Here is a 27,433-nt window from a genome sequence, read left to right on the forward strand (position 1 = left end):
ACACAAGGTGCAAGCCTGGATAAATCTTTTTATGTCCCGAGCTCTGTGGGGCCACCAATACGCACCAGCCAACAGTTTTGAGACCTGCATATAGCCCCGATGGTGGTGCGTGTTGGGCGCATGTGCCCAGGCGAGCACCTGAGCCCTAAGATGAGGAGGAACAAAGGTCTCGATAACCGGTTCAGACTCCAACCTTTGCGGGGGGCCGGCTTCCGGAGAAACCGCACAGACATGATGACAACCGCAGATGGACTCCTGGTCGGAGTCTGAATTAAGGTTGGTACGAGATATCTCCATGGGCTCAGGAGGTAGAACCTCTGGCTCCGCCAGCTCAAGGGGTTCAAAAAATTTGGAAGCTGAAACGGATTTGCGCTTGGAGTGCGCCCGCTCCATACCGCGCTCCGAAAAACGGAGGTCAATCCGTGAGGAGACGGAGATTAGCTCCTCTAAGTTCGTGGGGATCTCTCTAGTAGAGAGAGCATCCTTCACATGCTCCGCTAGACCTCGCCAAAAAACGGGGATTAGGGCCTTGTCGGACCATTCCAACTCGGATGCCAGTGTCCGAAAACGGACGGCATACTGGCTAACCGAGAGTGACCCCTGAGTAAGGGCGAGTAGCTGCAGGGACGTATCATGCGTGACCTGAAGACAGAGAAAAACTTGCCTGATGGCAGTCAGCAAGTTAGCCGCGGATCGAATCTCAGGGTCACCACGCTCCCACAGAAGCATAGCCCATTCCATCGCCTTGCCCGACAGTAGGGAGATGACAAAAGCCACCTTAGCTCGCTCCGTAGGGAATAGCGCAGCCAGCAGCTCTAGGTGTATCGAGCACTGACTGATAAAACCCCTACAGGAGGCGCCATCCCCAGCATATTTATCGGGCAACGGGAGGCGGGTAACTGTCGGCGCAAGGGCGGACAAGGACATACACCCTACCGCGTCCGTAAGTGCCTGGACGGCAGCATCTGTAGCCTGCGCAGCTGCGAGAGACCTCTCAAGGTTAGCAAGACGAGCCTCGAGCTGACGCACAAGCTGTAACAGCTGCTGCTGATCCGCCATCTCTAGCCAGACCCTGGCGCTAGTATTATGTTATGAGTGGCGGAAGGCACTAAAAAAATAAATAATTAAAGTGCCTTCGCCACTCGGGGTCCACCGTGCGGCAGATGGCAAAACCGCTGCTAAGGGAGGCAGTGCACTACAGCGGTAGTGTGCACAGGGTTCGAAATCACCCAAGTGCAAAAGAGGCAGTCTCTGTTATGGGACACAGAGCTGCACAGAAAAATAATAAAGAAACGGTAACGCTGAGCCTGTTAAACGCACAGGGACACAGCGGCACACGTACAGTAGCCGAACACAGGAGTAGTTAAAGTGGCACTACAACCAAACGGACTTACCGTGAAGGAGCGTGTGCACGGCGTCGCAACTGCGAACGCCACAGAAGTCTGCAACCGCAATAACGCAAGCGCGATGCAGGACGCTTTGCTGCTGAGATGGCTGAAGCTTGAGCGTGCTGGCGCTAGCGCAACTACTGGCTGACCCAATCACTCATACACTCGTAATAACCGAGGGAAGGGGTTTCATAATAAGTCATCCACCAGACCAAGCATCCATCAACAAACATACAGCAGCAAGTATCAGAAAGTACTAGCGCATGGCATAACGGCCATGCGCACTTTTTATAGTGACCGGGACCTTCCGGAAATCTCCAGAGACCTGAGCTGAACCAATGGAATCAGGAGCAGGACCTGAGCACCTGACTCCTGAACTCCAATGGGAGCTCATTCCAGGAGCATGCTCACAAGCTGGCAGAAAGGACTTAGCCTCTGGAGATGAATGTGAGGATCAGGATCTCTGCATTAGTATGGCAGGACACAGATTCCTAACAGGAGGTTACGTGAGGGAAGGTATCGGGAGATTAGTTCAGAGACATATGGGGGAGACAGGTTATAGATGGCCTTGTAGGTCAGTATTAGTCATTTTAACTGGTTACGCTGAGGAAATGGAAGCCAGTGAAGAGATTTGCAGAGGGGAGAAGCAGAGGAGTAGAGAAGAGAGAGGTGAATTAGTCAGGCAGCAGAGTTAAGGATGGACTGGAGAGGTGCGAGGGTGTTAGCAGAGAGACAACACAGAAAAGGATGTTGCAGTAGTCGAGGTGGGAGATGATGAGGGCGTGCAAAAGCATTTTAGTAGATTGAGGGTTGAGGAAAGGACGGATTCTGGAAATATTTTTGAGCTGGAGGCAACAGGAGGTAGAAAGAGTTTGGATGTGTGGTTTGAAGGACAGCAGAGTCAAGGGTTACTCCGAGGCAGTGGACTTCCAGTACTGGGGAAAGCGTGGTGTCATTAATTGTGATAGGATAGGTCAGGTAAGGAAGATCTGTGAGATGGAGGAAAGATGATGAGTTCAGATTTGTCCACATTGAGCTTGAGGAAGCGAGAGGAGAAGAAGGAGGATATGGCTGATAGACACTCCGGGATTCTAGACAGCAGAGAGGTGACGTCTGGGCCAGAGAGGTAGATCTGAGTGTCGTCAGCATAAAGGTGGTACTGGAATCCATGGGACTTTATGAGTTGACCCAGGCCAAGGGTATAAATTGAGAAGAGTAGGAGTTCTAGAACAGAGCCTTGAGGGGCTCCAACAGAGAGAGGGTGGGATAAGGAGGTAGTGTGGGAGTGGGAGACAATGAATGTGCGGTTTGAGAGGTATGAGGAGATCCAGGATTGGACGAGGTCTTTGATGCCAAAGGAGGAGAGAATCTGTAGTAGGAGGCAGTGGTCAACTGTGTCGAATGCAGCGGACAGGTCTAGAAGCAGGATTTTAGAGTATTGTCCATTTGCTTTGGCTGCAAGTAGGTCGTTAGTAATTTTGGTCAGGACTGTCTCAGTGGAGTGATGGGAGCGGAAACCAGATTGTAGATTGTCAAAGAGCAAGTTAGATGAGAGGTGGGAGGAAAGTTCAGCGTGGACGTGCAGCTCCAGGAGTTTGGAAGCGAATGGGAGCAGTGATATTGGGCGATAGCTGGACATAGCGGTTGGGTCGAGGGTTGGCTTTTTAAGGATAGGCGTGATTGTGGCATGTTTAAAAGCATAAGGGAGGTTACCGGATGTTAGTGATAGGTTGAAGAGGTGGGTTAGGGATGGGATAAATGTGGTGGTGAGGTTGTGGAGGAGTTGAGATGGGGTCAAGTGCACAGGTTGTGAGGTGCGATTTGGAGAAGAGGCAATTTAGCTCCCCTTCAGTGATGTTGGAGAGGGAGGTTATGGGGTTTGGGCATTGGTCTGGAATACAAAGGGGCTGTGGTTGAACAATGAAGGCTTGCCTTGTTTGGTCGATCTTATTTTTGAAGTGTGTGGCAAAGTCCTCAGCAGAGATGAGGGAGGTTGGAGGGGGCAGTGGTGGGCGGAGGAGGGAGTTGAAAGTTTTGAATAACTGTTTGAGATTGTAGGATAAGGAAGATACAAGGGTTGTGAAGTAGGCCTGTTTAGCAGACGTGAGGGCAGATTTGAAAGCGAGTGTTGCCTTTTTGAATGTAGTGTAGTCGTCTTGCGAATTTGTTTTCTTTCAATGCCACTCTGCAGCCCTGGACACTTGCCGGAGCTTTTTAGTGGTGTTATTGTGCCAGGGATGTCTGTTGGTACGTCACATTCTGCCATGAACGAGAGGGGCAACAGTGTCAATAGCTGATGCGAGACTGGCATTGTAGAAAGCAGTGGCACTGTTTGTCTCTTGGAGTGAGGATATGGATGCCAGTGGTAGAATAGAGTCAGAGAGCACGTGGGTGTCTAGATGTGCAAGGTTTCTGCGGGGGTGTGCATGTTGCTGGATATGGGTGCCAGGAGAGGAGGACAGGGATGAGAAAGTGAGTAGATGGTATTCAGATAGAGGGAGAGGGGAGGTGGTGAAGTTAGAAAGAGAGCAGAGGCGGGTGAAGACCAGGTCTAATGTATGTCCATCTGTGTGGGTGGCTGAGGAGGACCACTGAGTAAGTCCAAAGGATGAAGTAAGGGACAGGAGTTTGGAGGCTGCTGACTGAAGGGTATCAGTGGGGATGGTGAAGTCACCCATGATGAGAGTGGGGATGTCAGTTGAAAGAAAGTGAAGAAGCCAGGTAGAGAATTGGTCAATGAAGGCAGTGGTCGGTCCTGGAGGTCGGTATATGATGGCCACTTGGAGGTTGGAGGGAGAGTGGATGCAGACAGAGTGGACTTCAAAAAAGGGGAGAGGATTAGGGAGCGAAGAGGTGGGATTAGGTTGAAGGTGCAGTTGGAAGAAAGGCCGCTGTAACACAGCGCGGCAGGAGAGGCAGTGTCAGAGGGTGTCAGCCAGGTTTCTGTGAGGCTGGGAAAGGCAAGATTGCAAGAGAGAAAGAGGTTATGAATCACATGAAGCTAATTGCAGATGAAGCGGGCATTCCAAAGTGCTCCAGAGAGAGGGAGCAGGGGGTTGGGTGTCAATGTCACGCGTTTTAAGTTGGAAAGATTGCGGTAGTTTTTATTAGATAGGGAGCGGTAGGAAGGGGTAGCAATGGGGGGTCTGAGCTGTGGGGGTCCAGGATTGGGAGATATGTTGCCAGCAGTGAGGAGAAGCAGAGAAAGGGAGAGCAGATGGGAGGAAAGTGGGCAGCTTGTTTTAGGTTTCATTCGGACAGATTTGAGGTTGAGGAGCAGTTCAGCAGAGGATGTCAGGTGGGAAGGAAAGACGGCAGGGGAGATCATTATTTGGTTAGAGGGTGCTGGGGTTTGGGGATAGTGAAGGAGAGTGAGGAGTAATGGAGCAAACACTGTGAGGGCATATGTAAACATGATGAAGGAGTAGGAGGGTGAATAGAAAAGCTAGATACAAGTAATAAGAGGTGCTTACTCAGCAGACATACCCAAAAGAGACAGGTACATAGTGTGGGGTCCTGACTCCTGCCTGTCATGGTTTGATCAGGGTTCTTGCCCTGCACTCACAGGGTTAAGTGTACGTGGCCTCTTTCTGGATCTGGGAGGGGTATTTATACTCACTCTTTACCTGGGTTCTCTGTGAGCTATACTGTTATTCTGGCTGTGTGTCTGACGCCCCTGGTGTGCTTGCATATTGCATTGCTTGTTTGCTTCCCGTGTATGACCCAGTCCGTCCCCTCACTCTGTACTCCGTCTCTCATTTTGGTACTATTGTCTTTTCCGGTACTGACCTTCTGGCTTGGCTATCGTTACTCTGTTACAGTTTGTCCCTACTGTACAGTCTATTTCCTGTTCTGGTTTTCTGATCTATTGCTATGTCCCGACTATCCATTTTGTCTAACCCTTTGGTACTGTCATGCGATCTCGTGCTTTGACCTCGGCTTAATCTGGTTTCTGTCTCTGTCTATGCCCCTTGGTAACATTGTCCAGTAGTTACCTTTATATGAGTTTCCCTGCAGCTCCTATCTCTGTGGAGCTTAGGCCATGCCCCCAGGAGTCACGTGCTTCAGGTCCTGTGAGCCTGGAGCATGCATCATCACCACTGCTGTCCCGCTCCAAAGGTATCTTTGTGCACAGTTTTTGTACTCAGGACACGCGCACTGGCTCAGTGAGCAAGTGCAGTGCGGTGTTCCTGACACTGCCGTGACTAACTGCCATTGTAATAACTGCATCTTCACAATACTTTCGCTGCAGTGATACTTATGCTGCAGGGAGACACATGCCTGACCCGCACACGTGCCCCCTTAGGAGGCATCTGAATATATAGGACTGAGTAGAGGATCAGGTGAGACCTAGTTTGGGATAAATTAGCTATTGGCTAGTACACCTGGGGAGGTAACACAATCAAAGGCACAGGCCCTGTCTACATCCATATGCTAGTAACACCTTGCACCTGATAACTTCTCTACTTGCCCCAACATGGATATACAACAGTAAGTATTGAGATCAATGCAACAAATGAATTTAGCAAACATTCAGTAGGCACTGTTATATACCATTAAAGAAATGTTGCGGTAGATGACAGCAAGCAGGGACTGTAGCAGAGATTGTACCAGGGTAGGATTATATGCAATTCATATAGACACACAAGGCAGTAAAGTTGAGTGGATCAGCAGCATGCCATTAAAGGAAATGTTTCAGTAGATGACAGCAAGCAGGGATTGTAGCAGAGATTGTACCAGGGTAGGATTATATGCAATTCATATAGACACACAAGGCAGGAAAGTTGAGTGGATCAGCAGCATGCCATTAAAGGAAATGTTTCAGTAGATGACAGCAAGCAGGGATTGTAGCAGAGATTGTACCAGGGTAGGATTATATGCAATTCATATAGACACACAAGGCAGGAAAGTTGAGTGGATCAGCAGCATACCATTAAAGGAAATGTTGCAGTAGATGACAGCAAGCAGGGATTGTAGCAGAGATTGTACCAGGGTAGGATTATATGCAATTCATATAGACACACAAGGCGGGAAAGTTGAGTGGATCAGCAGCATACCATGAGTGTTTTCTTGCTGCACTATCTGCAACTTGATCCCCGTATAGTTATAATTAGGAATAATACTGACTACTGGGTTGCCACTTTATTAGATCCACATTATAAAACCCAATTTTTACAGGTGAGTCCCACCCTAGAAAGGGACCTGAGAATGCTGGAGTATCAAAGCATGCTTTTATACAACCTTAAGAGAGTTTTTCCTCAAGACAGCAGTGAGGCACACAGTTCGCATCACAGCTTTAGACTTCCAACCTCCGGCCTGTCAATTTTTCAACACCAAAACATTAGCAGCAGCAGTGGTGGAAGTTGAAGAAGTAATTTTTATGAGTCCTTTGACCATTTTTTTACACCAAGTCTTACACGTGGTGAGCGAATGGAGAGGACGGTGCATGAGTATCTAGAACTAAATATGAATACCATCAGGGGGGGTTTGGACCCTTTCACATTTTGGTCTTCAAAAATGGAGGAGTGGCCTGAGCTCACCTCACATGCCTTGGAGTTTTTATCGTGCCTGGCAGCCAGCATTCTCTCAGAACGTGTCTTCAGTGCTACTGGTGGTGTCCTGACAGATAAGCACATCCAGCTGTCCCCTGAAAGTTTGGACCGCCTAACTTTCATTAAGATGAATAAGTCATGGATCTCCAAGGACATTTGCACCCCAATTGCAGACTGTACAGACTAGGTGATATTGCATTTTTAGTGTGATGCATTAATGTCATGTAACTGCACTCTGTGATATCTTTAGTGTGGCTTCTGTGGCTGCTGCTGATGTTAACACAAATTTGTGGAAATGTGAATACGCATGGTTGGTCTACATCTGCTGTGTTAGCTATAGTGGAAAACGTGTCGGTTCCAATTATACTATTTCTAGTCTCGTGACAGTTATTCCACTTCGGTGGTGTCAGGACCTCATTTTTTAAAATGTGAACACTGCTGGTTGGGTGTCCATCTGCTGGATTGAGTGTAGTGGAACAACTGTCAGTCCCTATTATACTATCTCTACTGAGGTGAAATTGATGCCACTTCTGTGGTGTAAGGCCCTCATTTATTTAAATGTGAACACTCCTGTCACGGGGCAGTAGAGGGAAATCAAGAGACGTAGAACCAGGGCCCCTGCACTGCCCCTCAGGCTAAGGGGGTGGCCTGACTTTCCTTAACTTGGGGGTACATTTGATGGTAGTGAGGCCCAAGTCCCCAACCTGTCCCTACCTCCTGTTTCGCCCTGAGCCAAACCCCCAGGAGGAGAGACAGGGAATAAAGTGAACTGCACCAATAACAAGAAAGGAAAGATAAAACAGACACCACAGGGTTAAAGCAACTAAAAACCAAAACTTAGCTTTATCTGCTGCCAATGCTCCAAGCAGCAGAGTAAGGCACCGGATCAGCATGCAGCAGCATCACCACTGCTCCAGATAAGCTGAACCCCCTCTGCACCAGGTAGGTCCAGTCTTCACCAAGGTTGGTTAGCAAATAACCAGTATTACCAACAGTGATCTGCAGCACCAGGTGGCCTTATAAAGGGAGTTGGGAGTAGTCACCACCTGCTGACTGACTAAACATGTAGTAACACCAGCAGCCATCGGGGGGGGAAAACCCAGCAGCAGACTAACTAAACTTGTAGTAACCCCAGTGGCCACCGGAGGGAAAAACTAATATTAACCCCCGATGGCCTGAAAGGAAAAATGTTTAAATCAGAGAAACCAGACTCTGACACAGATCCAAAAATGGATCGTGACAACTACTTGTAGAGTGTCCATCTGCTGGATTGGGTGTAGTGGAAGACCTGTCGACACCTATTATGCTACTTCTATTGTGAATTTGATGCCAATTCTGTGGTGTAAGGCCTTCATTTCTTTAAATGTGAACACTCATTGTTGTGTGTCCATCTGCTGGATTGGCTCAGCATGAAAGCAGGTAGAGGTGTTGCATGTGGTATCAGGGCTCCCAGCAAAGAGGGCTTACACCGATTCCTCACCCACCTCCTCTTACTGTGACGTTCATTGTAAAGCTGTAAATGCTGTCTCAGACCCCGATACCTCATGCCTGGCTGATTGCTGCAGTGCCATGCTACAATTTGTACTGTGGGTGAATTGAGGTCACTTTCCTGGTGTCTGTGCCTCATTTGATGTGTTTTTGGCAGCATCTGGGGCAGTTCTAAGGTGTTGTGCATGCGTTTGTTTTTGCCTCCGATTGAGGTGAATGGCGTTCGGCTATATTCGGTGAATATTCAACAAATTAATCAGCGAATATTGCAAATTTGGCGAACGTAATCCGAACATTGAAATATTCGCTCGTCCGTACCCAGTATAAAAAAACTCCAAGATTATGAGAAAAAAGTTCAGTTATTGAAACACATTATAGTTAATAAATTAAACTGACTGCATCCATACTGAGGAAAATAGTGAAGTGCTTAGTGTAACATTGTGTACTTTAAGTAAAAGAAAACTTAGTAGATTCAATCAAGTCAAAATAAGAATGTGACCTATGGCTTTTAAGGCTAGTGTAATCTACAGTATTGCAAAGGCTGTGATATATTCATATCATATACCTGACATAACCAGACAATCCTATGTGCATCTCAGCCTTTGCAAAACAGTGCTGAGCCCAAATATGTCTCATATAAGTTGTTGAGTGTAGTGATTTGAGAAAAAGTAAATGCCAGACAAAAGACTCCCAGTAGTGCATGAGTGAAGCTGCATGTATTTATAAATGGGGTCTGTAAAGAGGGCACAACATATTTACCTGGATCCAAGTAGCATGCAGAGTTGTAAATGAGTCCCGTCCCTCTGCCCCGACACTCACGTTTCACCAAGCGTCTTCTTCTTTTCTTGGAGTTATTGTCTCAGCTGGCACCTGTACACACTAGCTTGGATGTGCTGGTCATTTTTTCTGTTTGTAACACTTTCGGACATGACTGTATTCTCTTTCCTTTTTTGTCTCAACAGTAAAAGGATGCAGACAGGAAGAATTCATTTATTTGTTTATTTATGTACAAGTGTAAAATTACAATTCAAAAACATGCTGTGGAGCAAACTTGGGATTCTATATCATTGTAAACCGGTTTTTGTATTGTTTGCTGTTTGCTATTGTTTTGTCACCATTGTTGTAGAACAACAGAAAACAAAATGTCAATAATTCTTTGTTTTGTTCCATAAAAACAATCTGATTGAAAAAGTTAGGGTCCATGTTTTCTGTAGTATGACAAGTCAACACAAGATGGCGCTTATGTATAATGAAAAGTCACCAGAAGTTGGCTTCATCGGGTATAGTTGGTAATATACTGTATTTACAGCGCTGTGTATGGTTATCAAAACTACATTATTTTAAGGACATGTATGACATCTGTTCACCTCTATATATATATAATTGCCTTAAATTGTCCTTCATCCACTTCCGTCTGGATGTCCCCGAATCCCACAATCCACCACGCCGACCGGAAGTACGCCGACTGCCATATTGAAATACCCAAGTGATGGGTATTTCAATATGACACCCGCTGGTGGTACCAGGCCCTTCCACAGTACCACCAGCGGGACACCGCCGGGACCCCCCGCCGCTGCTGGACCCGCCGCCGACGGACCCCCCCGCCGGACCCGCTGCTGCCTGCCCACCCACGTCCGTCACAGCCGGCAGGAAACCGTGGCTTGCGGCCTGTGCATAGGCTGCAAGCCGCGGTCTTTCCTGACAGCTGGCCGCCGCCAGGACCCCCGCCGCTGGACCTGCCGCCGCTGGACCCCCCACTGCTGGCCCCGCCGCCGGACCTCCCCGCCGGACCCGCCGCTGCCTGTCCACCATGTACACACACACACGTACACACACACACACATGTACGTACACACACACATGTACTCACGCACACACACATGTACACACATATGTACTCACACGTACACACACACGTACTCACACACACACCACACACACACTTCCCTCCCGATGCAATAGCATCGGGCACACTTCTAGTAATTACATAATAAACATTCCACAGATCTGAGAAACTTAGACTCTTTTCCTATACAACACTGCTGCAGTTGTTAAAGAGGTTTTCTGGACTTAAAGGGAGTATGTCATCAGGTTTTCGCCACCTAATCTGAGCATAATGTAGAGCTCAGCATTCAGATAACAGGTAGATCTGCAACAGATAAAACTGGCATTTCATAAAAACTGCAGCAAGTAGTTCAGTAAGTGACACATCACTGGAATGAAGGTTCTGCTCCTACATTATACTGCTCTCATATGAGGTAGCAAAAACCTGGTGACTGATTCCCATTAAGATATTAATGACCAGTCCTAAAGCTGGTCATACATATTACAGTCATGGCCAAAAGTATTGACACCCCTGCTATTCTGTCAGATAATACTCAGTTTCTTCCTGAAAATGATTGCAAACACAAATTCTTTGGTATTATTATCTTCATTTAATTTGTCTTAAATGAAAAAACACAAAAAGAATTGTCCTAAAGCCAAATTGGATATAATTCCACACCAAACATAACAAAGAGGGTGGACAAAAGTATTGGCACTGTTCGAAAAATCATGTGATGCTTCTCTAATTTGTGTAATTAACAGCACCTATAACTTACCTGTGGCACCTAACAGGTGTTGGCAATAACTAAATCACACTTGCAGCCAGTTGACATGGATTAAAGTTGACTCAACCTCTGTCCTGTGTCCAGTGTGTACCACATTGAGCATGGAGAAAAGAAAGAAGACCAAAGAACTGTCTGAGGACTTGAGAAACCAAATTGTGAGGAAGCATGAGCAATCTCAATGCTACAAGTCCATCTCCAAAGACCTGAATGTTCCTGTGTCTACCGTGCGCAGTGTCATCAAGAAGTTTAAAGCCCATGGCACTGTGGCTAACCTCTCTAGATGTGGCCAGAAAAGAAAAATTGACAAGAGATTTCAATGCAAGATTGTGCGGATGTTGGATAAAGAACCTCCACTAACATCCAAACAAGTTCAAGCTGCCCTGCAGTCCGAGGGTACAACGGTGTCAACCCGTACTATCCGTCGGCATCTGAATGAAAAGGGACTGTATGGTAGGAGACCCAGGAAGACTCCACTTCTTACCCCGAGACATAAAAAAGCCAGGCTGGAGTTTGCCAAAACTTACCTGAAAAAGCCTAAAACATTTTGGAAGAATGTTCTCTGGTCAGATGAGACAAAAGTAGAGCTTTTAGGGCAAAAGCATCAACATAGAGTTTACAGGAGAAAAAAGAGGCATTCAAAGAAAAGTACACGGTCCCTACAGTCAAACATGGCGGAGGTTCCCTGATGTTTTGGGATTGCTTTGCTGCCTCTGGCACTGGACTGCTTGACCGTGTGCATGGCATTATGAAGTCAGAAGACTACCAACAAATTTTGCAGCATAATTTAGGGCCCAGTGTGAGAAAGCTGGGTCTACCTCAGAGGTCATGGGTCTTCCAGCAGGACAATAACCCAAAACACACTTCAAAAAGCACTAGAAAATGGTTTGAGAGAAAGCACTGGAGACTTCTAAGGTGGCCAGCAATGAGTCCAGACCTGAATCCCATAGAACACCTGTGGAGAGATCTAAAAATGGCAGTTTGGAGAAGGCACCCTTGAAATATCAGGGACCTGGAGCAGTTTGCCAAAGAAGAATGGTCTAAAATTCCAGCAGAGCATTGTAAGAAACTCATTGATGGTTACCGGAAGCAGTTGGTCGCAGTTATTTTGGCTAAAGGTTGTGCAACCAAGTATTAGGCTGAGGGTGCCAATACTTTTGTCTGGCCCATTTTTGGAGTTTTGTGTGAAATGATCAATGTTTTGCTTTTTGCTTCATTCTCTTTTGTGTTTTTTTCATTTAAGACAAATTAAATGAAGATAATAATACCAAAGAATTTGTGTTTGCAATCATTTTCAGGAAGAAACTGAATATTATGACAGAATTGCAGGGGTGTCAATACTTTTGGCCATGACTGTAGATAGCTTCTCACTGCCACATACATAGGAACATTTGGCTTGGTCAAGTAATCCTGTGATCTCTATGGGAATAGCGTAGAAAGCTGTTGACAGCCAGATGGCTCAATACATGGTATTGGCTATGACCCGTTAAATGCCGCTGTCAAATTCTGACAGTGGCATTTAACTCGCGCATCCGGCCATCGGGCTGGAAATCCGCCCATTGGTGACCCCTGTCACGTGATTGCGGGACACCGATAGGTTGGCATGGCAACCAGCGGTCTACTGGAGATCTCTATGGTTGTCAGTGCTGGATTGCTATGAGCGCCACCTGGTGGTCGGTGCTCATAGCAAGTAAGGTATTCTGCTACATACAGGTGATCTGAGTATCACCTCTATGTAGCAGAGCTGATCGGGTTATGGCAGCTTCTAGTCTCCCATGGAGACTATTGAAGCATGCCAAAAGTAAAAAAAAAGTTTTTAAAATTATAAAGAAATAAAAAAATATAAAAGCTCAAATCACCCCCCTTTCGCCCCATTCAAAATAAGACAATAAAAAATCAAACATACACATATTTGGTATCGTCGTGTTCAGAATTGCCTGATCTATCAATCAAAAAAAAGGATTAACTTGATCGCTAAATGGCATGGCGAGAAAAAAAGTCAAGACACCAGAACTACGTTTTTTGGGTCGACACAACATTGCATTAAAATGCAATAACGGGCGATCAAAAGATCGTATCTGCACCAAAATAGCATTATTAAAACATCAGCTCAGCACGCAAAAGATAAGTCCTGACCCAACCTGAGATCACGAAAATTGGAGATGCTACGGGTATCGAAAAATGGCGCAATTTGTTTTTCTTAACAAAGTTTGGAATTTTTTTCACCACTTAGATAAAGGACCTAGACATATTTGGTGTCTATGAACTCTTAATGACCTGGAGAATCATAATGGCAGAACAGTTTTAGCATTTAGTGAACATGGTAAAAAAAAAATGTGTGGGATTGCACTTTTTTTGCAATTTCACCGCACTTTCAATTATTTTCCCGTTTTCCAATACACGATATGTTAAAATCAACAGTGTCTTCCAAAAGTACAACTCGCCATACATGGCCATATTGACCAAAAAGTAAAAAAGTTATGGCTCTGGGAAGAAGGGGAGCAAAAATCAAAAATAAAAAAAGCTCCCCTCATGAAGGGGTTAAGGATTGTTCATCAATATCAGATTGGCGGGAATCTGGCACCCTCACCCGTCAGCTGTTTTCAGTCCTGGTGGCAGCCAGACGTTATCAGTGAACAGAGCCGAACAGCACAGCTGTGTTCACTGTGTAATGTCCTTTTCCCAGGAACTGCAGCTCAGTTACTATTAAAGTGAATAGTAGTTAAGCTAAGGCTAGTGGAGTTGAACATTTTCTATTTTATTCATACTAATAAAGTATTGAGGTTTAGATTATCAGTCCACTGTTTTCAGTGATTTATATTGCCAATTTATTTGATTAGACTGTATTTATTTATTTTACTCTTTTATATAGTGCCATTAATTCCACAGCACTTTACAGACATCAGAAGGAAACCCAGGCAAACAGGGGGAGAACAAGCTAACTCTTTGCAGATGTTGTCCTTGTTGGGATTCAAACACAGGACCCCAGTGTTGCAAAGAGGACCTTTTGCCAGAATTGTCTTTAGGGCGTGTGCTTTTTCCTCTACTTGAGGCTGACCAATCAAAAGTAGAGAGCATCATGCAGTCGAGAAAAGAACACTTCCGCACTGATCTTCACTGTGTAGAGATACAGCGAGCAACAATCTCAGTTGCATGCTATATGCCAGGTGGTGACACTAAGTAGTGGTCCACCCTAATGAAAGAAGTATCCCAACTCCTAAAGGAACATGTGCACAATAGGAGAAAAGGGAACAGTCAGGTGAATAGAGTAGAAAGCCAAAATTTTATTGAACAGTACATAATTATCAAAAGACATGAAAATCCGTAACAAGACACAATCCAGGAAAAAGGCAGAGATACCAGGATCGCAAATCCCGCTATAACATATTGCACAAGTCCCAAGTGTGTATAAAGTGTCATTGCAAAAAATGCTTGGCAAGCAAATACCAATACCACGAACCAATAACACCATAAAAAAGTGACCAAAAGTCAAAATAACCACAATCCGGGGGTAGCGCTTACCAACTGCAGGAAGAAGAGGACCCTGGGCCGGGGGGTGAAGGCAGATACCAGGATCACAAATTCCGCTATAACATATTGCACAAGTCCCAAGTGTGTATAAAGTATCAGTGCAAAAAATGCTTGGCAAGCAAATACCAATACCATGAACCAGAGAAAACAGAAAGCAAAAAACACAAATATCCTGAACTAAAAAGTAAAAAAAATAAACTGCAAATAATGCATAAAGGTAATAATAATAATAAGGGTATTTAGTAAACATAATTTTGATCAAAATAATGTACAAGCCATCCCGCCACGTCTCGGCAACCCTTGTGGGAGAGTCCCTATTCTAGTATTTAAAACCTTTTCACTTGCCAAGTGACATGAATGTGAACAAGGATCGAGCGGCTGAACCACTAGTAAAAGCTTAGGCCAGACAGGATGGATTTCCAGCTCAGAAAGAGGGCGGTCACACCCATATATGCACTGAATGCACAATGAAATTGATAAAAAACGAATCTGAACTGAGAAAAGTAAGTTAATGTGTATGCACAATGTAGGGTTGCCGTGATGTGGCGAGATGGCTTGTACATTATTTTGATCAAAATTATGTTTACTAAATACCCTTATTATTATTATTATTATTATTATTATTATTACCTTTATGCATTATTTGCAGTTTATTTTTTTACTTTTTAGTTCAAGATATTTGTGTTTTTTGCTTTCTGTTTTCTCTGGTTAATGGTCATGTGTTAATATGCACTTACATTGTGCATACACATTAGCTTACTTTTCTCAGTTCAGATTAGTTTTTTATTCATTTCATTGTGCATTCAGTGCTTATATGGGTGTGACCGCCCTCTTTCTGAACTGGAAAACCATCCTGTCTGGCCTAACATTTTACTAGTGGTTCAGCCGCTCGATCCTTGTTCACATTCACATCACTTGGCAAGTGAAAAGGTTTTAAATACGTGGCGGAATGGCTTGTACATTATTTTGATCAAAATTATGTTTACTAAATACCCTTATTATTATTATTACCTTTATGCATTCTTTGCAGTTAATTTTTTTACTTTTTAGTTCAGGATATTTGTGTTTTTTGCTTTCTGTTTTCTCTGGTTAATGGTCATGTTGCAATACCATGAACCAGTAACGCCATAAAAAAGTGACAAAAAGTCAAAGTAACCACTATCCCGTAGCTCTTACCAACTGCAGGAAGAAGAGGACCCTGAGCCGGGTCAGAGGAGAGAGAAATTATGCCCCTCGAGACCCCTAGCCATCTCCCGGTCCCTCCTGCTCCATCCCCGGGCACAGCGTCATCTTCCTGAAAAAAAAAAATGGCGGGCGCATGTGCAGTGCACCCGCCGAGATCTGCTGACTAGTACCCGGCAACAATAGGAAGCTTTTCCTATTGGTTACTTTTGATTGCTATGATAGACCCTATAGACCCCCCTTTGTGACACCCTTTAGTCAGAAATACTAAAAGAAAAATACTAGAGTTGAGCGAAACGAGTCGGGTTGGCAAAGTCGGGTTTCATGAAACGAAACCCGACCCTAGGATGAGGTCGGCCACGAGGTCGGCGACTTACGCGCCAAAGTCACGTTTCAAAAGTTTGTTTTGTGCTCTTTTTCAGCCAATCAGGATCCACGGACACTGTGGGCAACGTGATGACATAGGCACGGGTCACCACCATCTTTCAGAAGGGCATGCAAGTGATTGGCTTGCTTTGGTGGGCGTCACAGGGGGTATAAAAGGGCGTGCACGCCGACCGCCATCTTACTTCTGCCGATCTTAGTATAGGGAGAGGTTGCTGCTGATTCTGTAGAGAGAGCGTTAGGCAGGGAAGAAGACAAAAAAACTGCTTCTGCTGCTAGCGATTTGGCCTGCACAACACACCAGTCACTGTGTGTGCAGTGCAAGGGGAGGCTATATAGTGGTGTATCAGTGGTGTTGGTTGTTGGGCTACCTTCTAAGGCTTCCTGACATTCCTACATTGCTGTTTACCCACTGCTCCGCAAACTGCTTTTTTAAAAGCAATCCCAATTTTTTTTTTTTGTCCTGCTGAGAAGACAAAAAAACTGCTTCTGCTGCTAGCAATTTGGCCTGCACAACACACCAGTCACTGTGTGTGCAGTGCAAGGGGAGGCTATATAGTGGTGTATCAGTGGTGTTGGTTGTTGGGCTGCCTTCTAAGGCTTCCTGACATTCCTGCATTGCTGTTTACCCACTGCTCCGCAAACTGCTTTTTTAAAAGCAATCCAATCTCCCTTATCCTCTAGTCACTTTTGTCACAGCTGTGCCATCGAGCCTGTCACATAGCGCTCAGATATTCATTGGGCCTCACACAATCCAAAAGTGTCCAGTGTCCAAAAGTGTGTGCAGAGATTCAAAATCTCCCTTATCCTCTAGTCACTTTGGTCACAGCTGTGCCATCGAGCCTGTCACATAGTGCTCAGATATCAGTGGGCCTCACACAATCCAAAAGTGTCCATCCAGTGTCCAAAAGTGTGTGCAGAGATTCAAAATCTCCCTTATCCTCTAGTCACTTTGGTCACAGATGTGCCATCGAGCCTGTCACATAGCGCTCAGATATCAGTGGGCCTCACACAATCCAAAAGTGTCCATCCAGTGTCCAAAAGTGTGTGCAGAGATTCAAAATCTCCCTTATCCTCTAGTCACTTTGGTCACAGCTGTGCCATCGAGCCTGTCACATAGCGCTCAGATATCAGTGGGCCTCACACAATCCAAAAGTGTCCATCCAGTGTCCAAAAGTGTGTGCAGAGATTCAAAATCTCCCTTATCCTCTAGTCACTTTTGTCACAGCTGTGCCATCGAGCCTGTCACATAGCGCTCAGATATTCATTGGGCCTCACACAATCCAAAAGTGTCCATCCAGTGTCCACAAGTGTGTGCAGAGATTCAAAATCTCCCTTATCCTCTAGTCACTTTGGTCACAGCTGTGCCATCGAGCCTGTCACATAGCGCTCAGATATCAGTGGGCCTCACACAATCCAAAAGTGTCCAGTGTCCAAAAGTGTGTGCAGAGATTCAAAATCTCCCTTATCCTCTAGTCACTTTGGTCACAGCTGTGCCATCGAGCCTGTCACATAGCGCTCAGATATCAGTGGGCCTCACACAATCCAAAAGTGTCCAGTGTCCACAAGTGTCTGCAGAAATTCAAAATCTCCCCTGTCCTATAGACACCTTGTACCTTGTTTTACATTACTATATAGTTTGTTGGATTTTGTCTACATTTCTACCAAAAATGAGGAAGGCTGGTGGAAGAGGCCGTGGAATTGGGCGGGGGTTGGCAGCTGGTAATGATGGTGTTGGTGGTGGATCTGATGGTAGTGGCAAGAGCAAAATAGGACCGAATGCAGGAGGTGCTGACCCTGCATCATCGTCTGGCTACATAAGGCCTCGAACGCTTAGTTTTCTAGGAGTTGGCAAACCGCTTTTAAAGCCAGAGCATCAGGAAAAAGTTTTGTCTTACATTGCTGACTCAGCCTCCAGCTCTATCGCCTCCTCTTCTTCAGTTGTAAAAAGTAAAAGCACTGAGTCGTCATTGGAGGCTCATGTTCATGAACCACACCTTTCCTTGTGTCCTTCACCCCAACCAAGATTGAAGGATGACGCAGGCCATACTACTGATTACTCCATGGAGCTGTTTTCACATACCATGCCTGGATTATCAAGTGAAATGGTGAATTACCCAGGCCAAGATGAATCTGACATGGAGTGCACTGATGCACAGCCGCTGATGGATGATTCTGCTGGTACATTCACTCAGAGCACTACATTGTCCTCGCAGTGTACAGAGCCAGATTCTGACCCTGATGAGACTCGGGTGCCCCTTCCCGCACACTATACCACCATACACGGTGACACAGAGGAAGGTGCACATGACATAGAAGAGGAGGTGATGGATGACCCAGTTGTTGACCCAGATTGGCATCCATTGGGGGAAGAGGGTGCTGCTTCCAATAGCTCAGATGAGGAGCATCCACAGCAGACATCGACATCGCAACAGCTGTTATCTGGCAGGCCCGGAGCACTCCAAAGACAGGTTCCAAACATCAAAAGAGTTGCTGGACAGCTTGTCCAGAGGGTCAAAAGATCACAGCGTGCTAGGCCGCAAAATGTCTGCCAAAGTAGGAAGAGTGCAGTGTGGCACTTTTTTGAACAAAATCCTCATGATCAGGCCAAGGTTATCTGTAAGAAGTGCGCAAAGACCTTTAGCCGAGGGAAAAATCTGAAAAATTTGAATACCAGTTGCATGCTTAGACATTTAACCAGCATGCACTTGCAAGCGTGGACACAACACCAAACCTCAAGTGCCACATGTGCAACTGATCACAACGAAGGTAGTCAGCAACGCTACATTGTTTCCCCCACTGTAAGCCCACCGGTTAGCACAGCAGCAAATGTTGAGGTGTCGTTGCAAGACCACAGCAGTCAGGGAATCCCACTGTTATATCAACGAAAGACTGATTCTAGGCCATCAGAAAGAACACCAACTCCATCACCATCATCAACCCTCTCTCAGTCCGCCCTGTCCACCGCTACTTCCACCATATGCAGCCCTCAAGTCCAGCTCACCCTCCCAGACACTATCAGTATGTCAAGAAAGTACTCAGTCTCTCATCCGCGTACACTGGGTTTGAACGCCCACATTGCCAAACTAATCTCGTTTAAGATGATGCCCTTTCGGTTGGTGGAAAGCACATGGCCTCAAGAACTCATGGCCTATGCAGTACCACGCTATGACCTACCCAGTCGCCACTTCTTCTCTCGCAAAGCCATCCCAGCCCTCCACCATCATGTGAAAGACCGCATTGTCCATGCACTCAAGCAGTCAGTGAGCGGAAAGGTGCACCTCACAACTGATGCATGGTCCAGTCGGCATGGCCAGGGCCGTTACGTGTCCATCACTGCGCACTGGGTTAATGTGGTGGATGCAGGGTCCACAGGGGACAGCGGTGGTGGGACAGTGCTGCCTAGCCCACGGTATAGGAAACAGTTGGCTGTAGGCGTTCGACCCTCCTCCTCCTCCTCCTCCAGAAGCGAAAGCTCGTCCACAGAGCGCAGTCGTACGAGCACTCCATCTGCAGCTGCCACTGTTGCACACGATGTGTCCCCCTATTGAGCAGCTAGTGGAAAGCGTCAGCAGGCTGTGTTGCAGATGATGTGTTTGGGCGACAGACACACCGCCGAGGTGCTGGCCGAGTACTTGAAGCGACAAACTGAGTCATGGCTGGGCAGTGTACATCTTGAGGCAGGCAAGGTAGTTAGTGATAACGGCCGTAATTTTGTGGCAGCCATAGCCCTTTCAAAACTCAGCCACATACCTTGCTTGGCTCACACCTTGAACCTGGTGGTGCAGTGCTTCCTCAAAAATTATCCGGAGTTAACAGCCCTGCTCCAGAAGGTGCGAAGACTGTGCGCGCACATCCGCCGGTCGCCTGTACACTCCGTTCGTATGCAGAAGCTGCAGCGATTGCTCCACCTTCCCAACCACCGCCTCATTATCGACATTGCAACAAGGTGGAACTCCACCCTGCACATGGTGGAGCGGCTGTGCGAGCAGAGGCAGGCCATAATGCATTTGTGGGAGGATACACGGCCAGGCACTTTGAGAGCAGACATGGAGTTGACAGGTGTGCAGTGGTCGAAGCTGAAAGACCTTTGTAAAGTCCTTCAGTGTTTTGAGGAATGCACACGGCTGGTAAGCGCAGACGACGCCATCCTAAGCATGAGCATCCCACTTATGCGTCTGCTCATGCAAACTTTTACGCACCTTAAGGAGCAGGCGTCTGCAGCCAATGTTGATGAGGAAGAGGAGGAGGGAATCCTTGATGACATTCAGCCATTGTCTGCTCAGGGACCTCTCCTGGACGAGGTGGAGGAAGAAGAGGAGGAGGATGATGATGGGGATGATTACTTAGGGGAGGAGGATGCATCTCGTGGGGCAAGTGAAAATGTTGGCGTGGCAAGGTCTGGTACAGGGTTTGTGCGTGACTGGAGGGATGTGGATTTGCCAGAAAGTGCTCCTCCACCCAGCACTCGCAGTGCATCATTGACACCGGGAACATTGGCCCACATGTCAGATTATGCCTTGCGGATCCTAAAAAGGGACCCCCGCATTGCCAAAATGATGAACGATGATGACTACTGGTTGGCCAGCATCCTGGATCCACGCTATAAAGGCAAATTACAAAACATCATGCCACAGGAGAACCTTGACCTAATATTGGCTAATAAACAAGCAATTCTGGTAAATCGGTTGCTTGAGGCATTCCCAGCACACAGCAGCGGTGATGGTTCTCACACGAGCCGTACGGGCCGGGGGCAGCTTGGCAGAGGTGTTCGTGGTGCACACAGCAGAAGTGGCGTTGGAGACGGGTTTCATGACAATGTTGTGGACTGATTTTTCAAATACCGCTCACACAACTGGTAATACTGCATCGATGGAAAGTGACAGGAGACAGCAGTTGTCAACTATGGTTACAAACTACTTTTCCTCCCATATCGATGTTCTCCCACACAGATCATTCCCCTTTGACTATTGGGCCGCTAAACTGGACACCTGGCCTGAATTGGCCCAATATGCCTTACAGGAGCTCGCTTGCCCAGCTGCAAGTGTGCTATCGGAAAGAGTCTTCAGTGCAGCTGGATCAATCCTGACAGAAAAAAGGACCCGTCTGTCAACCCAAAATGTGGATGATCTAACCTTCATTAAAATGAACCACGCATGGGTTTCCAAGGATTTTGTCCCACCTTCCCCTGATGACACATAGGGTGACAGAAAAATGGCTTGCTTTGGTCCACCTCTTCCTGGTACTTCACCTATTTCGCTTTTTGCATCAGCTGAATGTCCAACATCAACATATGCCACTTTCTAAAACTCCCTAACTGTGCTGCCAACCCCCTCCTGGGCCGGGGTCACCACCTAGCGCACGACACCGTGCGAGTGCCGTTGCCCTGGACAGGTGGGTAGGCCGACTCTTGGGCGCGGGCACTGGCACAGGGTCCCTCATAGTGCAATCAAGTGTCTCTGACGGTGGTGGTGCACACCCGCCATCAGACACACCGCTGTACTATGAGGGGCCCAGTGCCAGTACCGACGCCCACGAGTGGGCACCCCTTGCTTGGGCAGGGCCCCAGCATTTGCAATCTTTACCTCTCCCTGCTCCTCCGCTGTGTAATCTGGGCCGTCAAATCCATACTGTGCCTGACACCGTCTGAGCCTGCCTCCTGATGTATAGACATATATTTTGAATGTGTACGCTATCCATACATGTTATCTGGGGATACGGTACCCTTTCTAACCTTTGTGCAATCACGTGCAATCCATACTGGGCCTAACACCGTCTGAGCCTGCCTCCTGAGACATATATTTTGAATGTGTACGCTATCCATACATGTTATCCGGGGATACGGTACCCTTTCTAACCTTTGTGCAATCACGTGCAATCCATACTGGGCCTAACACCGTCTGAGCCTGCCTCCTGAGACATATATTTTGAATGTGTACGCTATCCATACATGTTATCTGGGGATACGGTACCCTTTCTAACCTTTGTGCAATCACGTGCAATCCATACTGGGCCTAACACCGTCTGAGCCTGCCTCCTGAGACATATATTTTGAATGTGTACGCTATCCATACATGTTATCCGGGGATACGGTACCCTTTCTAACCTTTGTGCAATCACGTGCAATCCATACTGGGCCTAACACCGTCTGAGCCTGCCTCCTGAGACATATATTTTGAATGTGTACGCTATCCATACATGTTATCTGGGGATACGGTACCCTTTCTAACCTTTGTGCAATCACGTGCAATCCATACTGGGCCTAACACCGTCTGAGAATGATAGATGGGGCCCACCATACACTGGAACATTCCAAAGGTGGACATCAGACACTGGAGCAGCATTTACAGGGCCCATTATACACTAGAGCATTAGAAATGGGGCCCATTATGTTTGGAGCATTATTTGGGCCCATAAGACAGTGGAGCTTCATCCATGGGGACCAACATATACTGTAGCATTATGTGGAGCTCATCATATACTGTTTCAAACATTATATGGGACCAATGATTCTGTATGGAGAAATAGATGGGCCTCGTCATGAGATGTAAAAAGTGAGGTATTTTTCATTGTACTATACCGCTATTTCTCTGCCGTATCGGAGCATGATGAGTTGTGGTATGTGTTAAAGGGGCGCTCTTTCGCCCAGGGCACATGAAAACCTGGAGCCAGCCCTCCCCCCCACAGTCTGTAGCCAAATAACCCCCATTTTTCAGTGCGTAACTTGTATTATGAAGTTAATTAAGGTTGACAAGCTTAAGTAAGAAGAATTGATGCTTTTGGCATTCACATGGGCACTGTTGGTGTGTTTCCTGTCCTCCTCTCACTGCCGACTTTTATTCCCCATTGACTTACATTGGGTTTCGTGTTTCGGGACGACCCCGACTTTCCCCTATAATCAGACGATCTTGCTCGACCCGACTTTTGGAAAAGTCGGGTTTCACGAAACGAAACGCGACCCTAAAAAACCAAAAGTTGCTCAACTCTAAAAAATACTATCAGATACCTGATATGTGGGGGGGAACCACAGTCTCAGCGCATGGCAGACCTCAGAAGGGAAGGAGCGCCGTTTGACTTTTTCAATGCAAAATTGGCTGGAATTCAGATCGGACGCCATGTCGCGTTTGGAGAGCCCCTGATGTACCTAAAGAGTGCGAAACCACCACAAGTGACCCCATTTTGGAAACTAGACCCCCCCAAGGAACTTATCTAGATATGTGGTGAGCGCTTTGAACCCCCAAGGGCTTCACAGAAGCTTATAACGTACAGCGGTACAATTAAAAAAATCATATTTTTTCCAAAACAATGATCTTTTCACCCCCAATTTTTATTTTTCCAAGGGTAATAGGACCCTAAAAGTTATTGTGCAATTTGTCCTGAGAACACTGATACCCCATATGTGGGTGTAAATGACTATTTGGGTGCATGGCTGAGCTCGGAAGGGAAGCAGCGCCATTTGACTTTTTGGCTTGAATTGAGATCGGACACCATGTTGCGATTGGAAAACCCCTGATGTACCAAAACAGTGGAAACCCCCCCACAAATGGCACCATTTTGGAAACTAGACCCTCCCAAGGAACTTATCTAGATGTGTGGTGAGAACTTTGAACCCTCAAGGGCTTCACAGAAGTTTATCACATACAGCCGTACAATTAAAAAATCATATTTTTTCCACAAAAATGATCTTTTCACCCTCAATTCTTATTTTTCCAAGGGTAACAGGACCCTAAAAGATATTGTGCAATTTGTCCTGAGTGCGCTGATACCCCACATGTGGGGGTAAACCACTATTTGGGGGCATGGCAGAGCTCGGAAGGGAAGCAGCGCCATTTGATGTTTTTGGCTGGAATTGAGATCGAACACCATGTCGCGTTTTGAAAGCCCCTGATGTACCAAAACAGTAGAAACCTCCCACAAATGACACCATTTTGGAAACTAGACCCCCCAAGTAACTTATCTAGATGTGTGGTGAGCACTTTGAACCCCCCAGTGCTTCACAGAAGTTTATAACGCCCGGGCGTGAAAATAAAAAAATCGTATTTTTTCCACAAACATGATCTTTTAGTCACCAATTTTTTTTATTTTCCCAAGGGTACAAGGAGAAATTGGACCCCAAAAGTTGTTGTCCAATTTGTCCTGAGTACGCTGATACCCCATATGTGGGAGAAAACTACTGTATGGGCACACGTCGGGGCTCGGAAGGGAAGTAGTGACGTTTTGAAATGCAGACTTTGATGGAATGGTCTGCGGGTGTCATGTTGCTTTTGGAGAGCCCCTGATGTACCTACACAGTGGAAACCCCCCACAAGTGACCCCATTTTGGAAACTAGACCCCCTAAGGAACTTATCTACATGTGTGGTGAGCACTTTGAACCCCCCAGTGCTTCACAGAAGTTTATAACAACCGGGCGTGAAAATAAAAATATCGTATTTTTTCAACAAACATCATCTTTTAGTCCCCATTTTTTTATTTTCCCAAGGGTAACAGGAGAAATTGGACCCCAAAAGTTGTTGTCCAATTTGTCCTGAGTACGCTGATACCTCATATGTGGGAGAAAACTACTGTATGGGTACACGTCGGGGCTCAGAAGGGAAGTAGTGACGTTTTGGAATGCAGACTTTGATGGATTGGTCTGCAGGTGTCATGTGCGTTTGGAGAGCCCCTTATGGACCTAAACAATTGAAACTCCCCACAAGTGACCCCATTTTGGAAACTAGACCCCCCACGGAACTTATCTAGATGTGTGGTGAGCACTTTGAACCCCCAAGTGCTTCACAGAAGTTTATAACGCCTGGGTGTGAAAATAAAAAAATCATTTTTTTCCACAAAAATGATATTTTTGCCCCCAATTTTTTATTTTCCTAAGGGAACAGGAGAAATTGGACCCCAAAAGTTGTTTTGCAATTTGTCCTGAGTAGGCTGATACCCTACATGTGGGGGTAAAACACTGTTTGGGCGCATGGCAGAGCTTGGAAGGGAAGGAGCACCATTTGACTTTTTCAACGCAGAATTGGCAGGAATTGAGATTAGATGCCATGTTGCATTTGGAGAGCACCTGATGTGCCCAAACAGTGGAAACCCCCCAATTATAACTCCAACCCTAACCCCAACACACCCCTAACCCTAGCCCTAGCCCTAACCCTAACCCTAGCCCTAACCCTAATGAGAAAATGGAAATAAATACATTTTTTTAATTATATTATATTTGCCTAACTAAGGGGGTGATAACGGGGGCTTGATTTACTATTTATGGTGGTTTTTATGTTTGGCAGCTGTCACACGCTAAAAGACGCTTTTTATTGTAAAAATAGTTTTTGCTTCACCACATATTGAGAGCTATAATTTTTCCGTATTTTGACCCACCGAGTCATGTGAGGTCTTATTTTTTGCGGGACGAGTTGACGTTTTTATTGGTACCATTTTCGGGCACGTGACTTTTTTGATCGCTTTTTATTCCGATTTTTGGGATGCAGAATGAACAAAAACCAGCGTTTCATGAATTTATTTTGGGGGGGTGCGTTTACACCGTTCCACGTGCAGTAAAATTGATAAAGCAGTTTTATTCTTTGGGTCAGTATGGTTACAGCAATACCTCATTTAGGTCTTTTTTTATGTTTTGTCGGTTTTATGCAATGAAAACTATTTTATATAAAAAATAATTATTTTTGCATCGCTTTATTCTGTGAGCTAAAACTTTTTAATTTTTTTGCGGATGATGCTGTGTAGCAGCTCGTTTTTTGCGGGACAAGCTGAGGTTTTCAGTGGTACCATGGATATTTATATGCGTCTTTTTGATTGCGCGTTATTGCACTTTTTGTTCGGTGGTATGATAATAAAACATTATTTTTTGCTTCGTTTTTTATTTTTATTTTTTAAGGGGTTTGTTAAAGGGGTTAACTAATGGGACAGTTTTATAGGACGAGTCGTTACGGACGCGGCGATACCAAATATGTGTACTTTTATTGTTTTTTTTTTATTTTCAAAAAATGAATTTATTGGGGAATTTTTTTTTCTTTTTTTACTAATTTATTTAGCGATTTTTTTAAAAATTATTTTTACACTTTTTTTTAATTTTTTTTTACTTTATTACAATGTCCCAGGTTGGACATCACTGTCCTGTGACAGATCGCTGATCTGTCACAGGCAGTGCAGCAGGCTTCCTCGTGCCTGCGCTTTGCAGGCACGAGGAAGCCAGCTCCCTACAGGCCGCCGAAGGTCCCCGTCGCCATCTTGGATCCAGGGGCCTGTAGGGAAAGAGCCCCCCGCTGCGCTGCCGTGGGGGGCTCAGGGAAGCACGGAGGGAGCCCCCTCCCTGCCAATGCTTCCCTTTAACCCCTGGTACACCGCGATCGTGTTTGATCGCGGTGTACAAGGGGTTAACGTGTCGGGGGCGGTCCGTGATAATCAGCTGACACCCGGCCGCGATCAGCGGCGCTCACCACGTGGGCACCGCTGATCGCTATGACGTACTATCCCGTCCCTGGGAATTAAGTCTCAGGGCACATGGATGGGAAAGTACGTCTGATGGCAGAAAGGGGTTAAGGTTGTGTTAGTGTAGGGGTTAGAAAAATTACAATATGATGACTAGTGTTTAGCGTAAGTGATTGCTACTCAAGTTTGCATATGGTGCGTGGGAATGCACGGAGTATTGCGGTTCACTGTGAGACATGTGGAACAGTGACTCGAGCATGTCCCTCAGGCACCCACGATATTCAGTGCATACCAAGCATCTGATCATATTCAATATGACGACCTAATCTTATCAAAATCTATTTCGTACCTGTGGGTTCAAAATGCTCACTGCCCCCCTGGATAAAATCCTTGAGGGGTGTGGTTTCCAAAATGGTGTCACTTGTGGGGGGGTTTCCACTGGTTAGGTACATCAGGGCTCTCCAAACACGACATGGCGTCCACTAATTGTTTCAGCATATTTTGCATTCAAAAAGACAAATGGCGCTCCTTCCCTTCCAAGCCCTGATGTGTGCCGAAACAGTGGCTCCCTCCCATATAAGAGGTATCGGCATACTCAGCAGAAGGTGCACAACAAATTTTGGGGTTGATTTCTTCATGTTACCTTTGTAAAAATAAAAAAATGGTCTAAAATAATTTTTTTGTAAAAAAAAGTTAAATGTTCATTTTTTTCCACATTCCAAAAATTCCTGTGAAGCACCTGAAGGGTTAATAAACTTTTTGAATGTGGTTGTGAGCACCTTGAGGTGTGCAAGTTTTTAGAATGGTGTCACTTTTGGGTATTTTCATTCATATAGACCCCTCAAAGTCTCTTCAAATGTGAGGTGGTCC

The sequence above is a fragment of the Dendrobates tinctorius genome, unplaced genomic scaffold (assembly GCF_039654945.1).
Source record: "Dendrobates tinctorius isolate UK_male_01 unplaced genomic scaffold, ASM3965494v1 ptg000003l, whole genome shotgun sequence".
In the NCBI taxonomy this organism is placed as follows: Eukaryota; Metazoa; Chordata; class Amphibia; order Anura; family Dendrobatidae; genus Dendrobates; species Dendrobates tinctorius.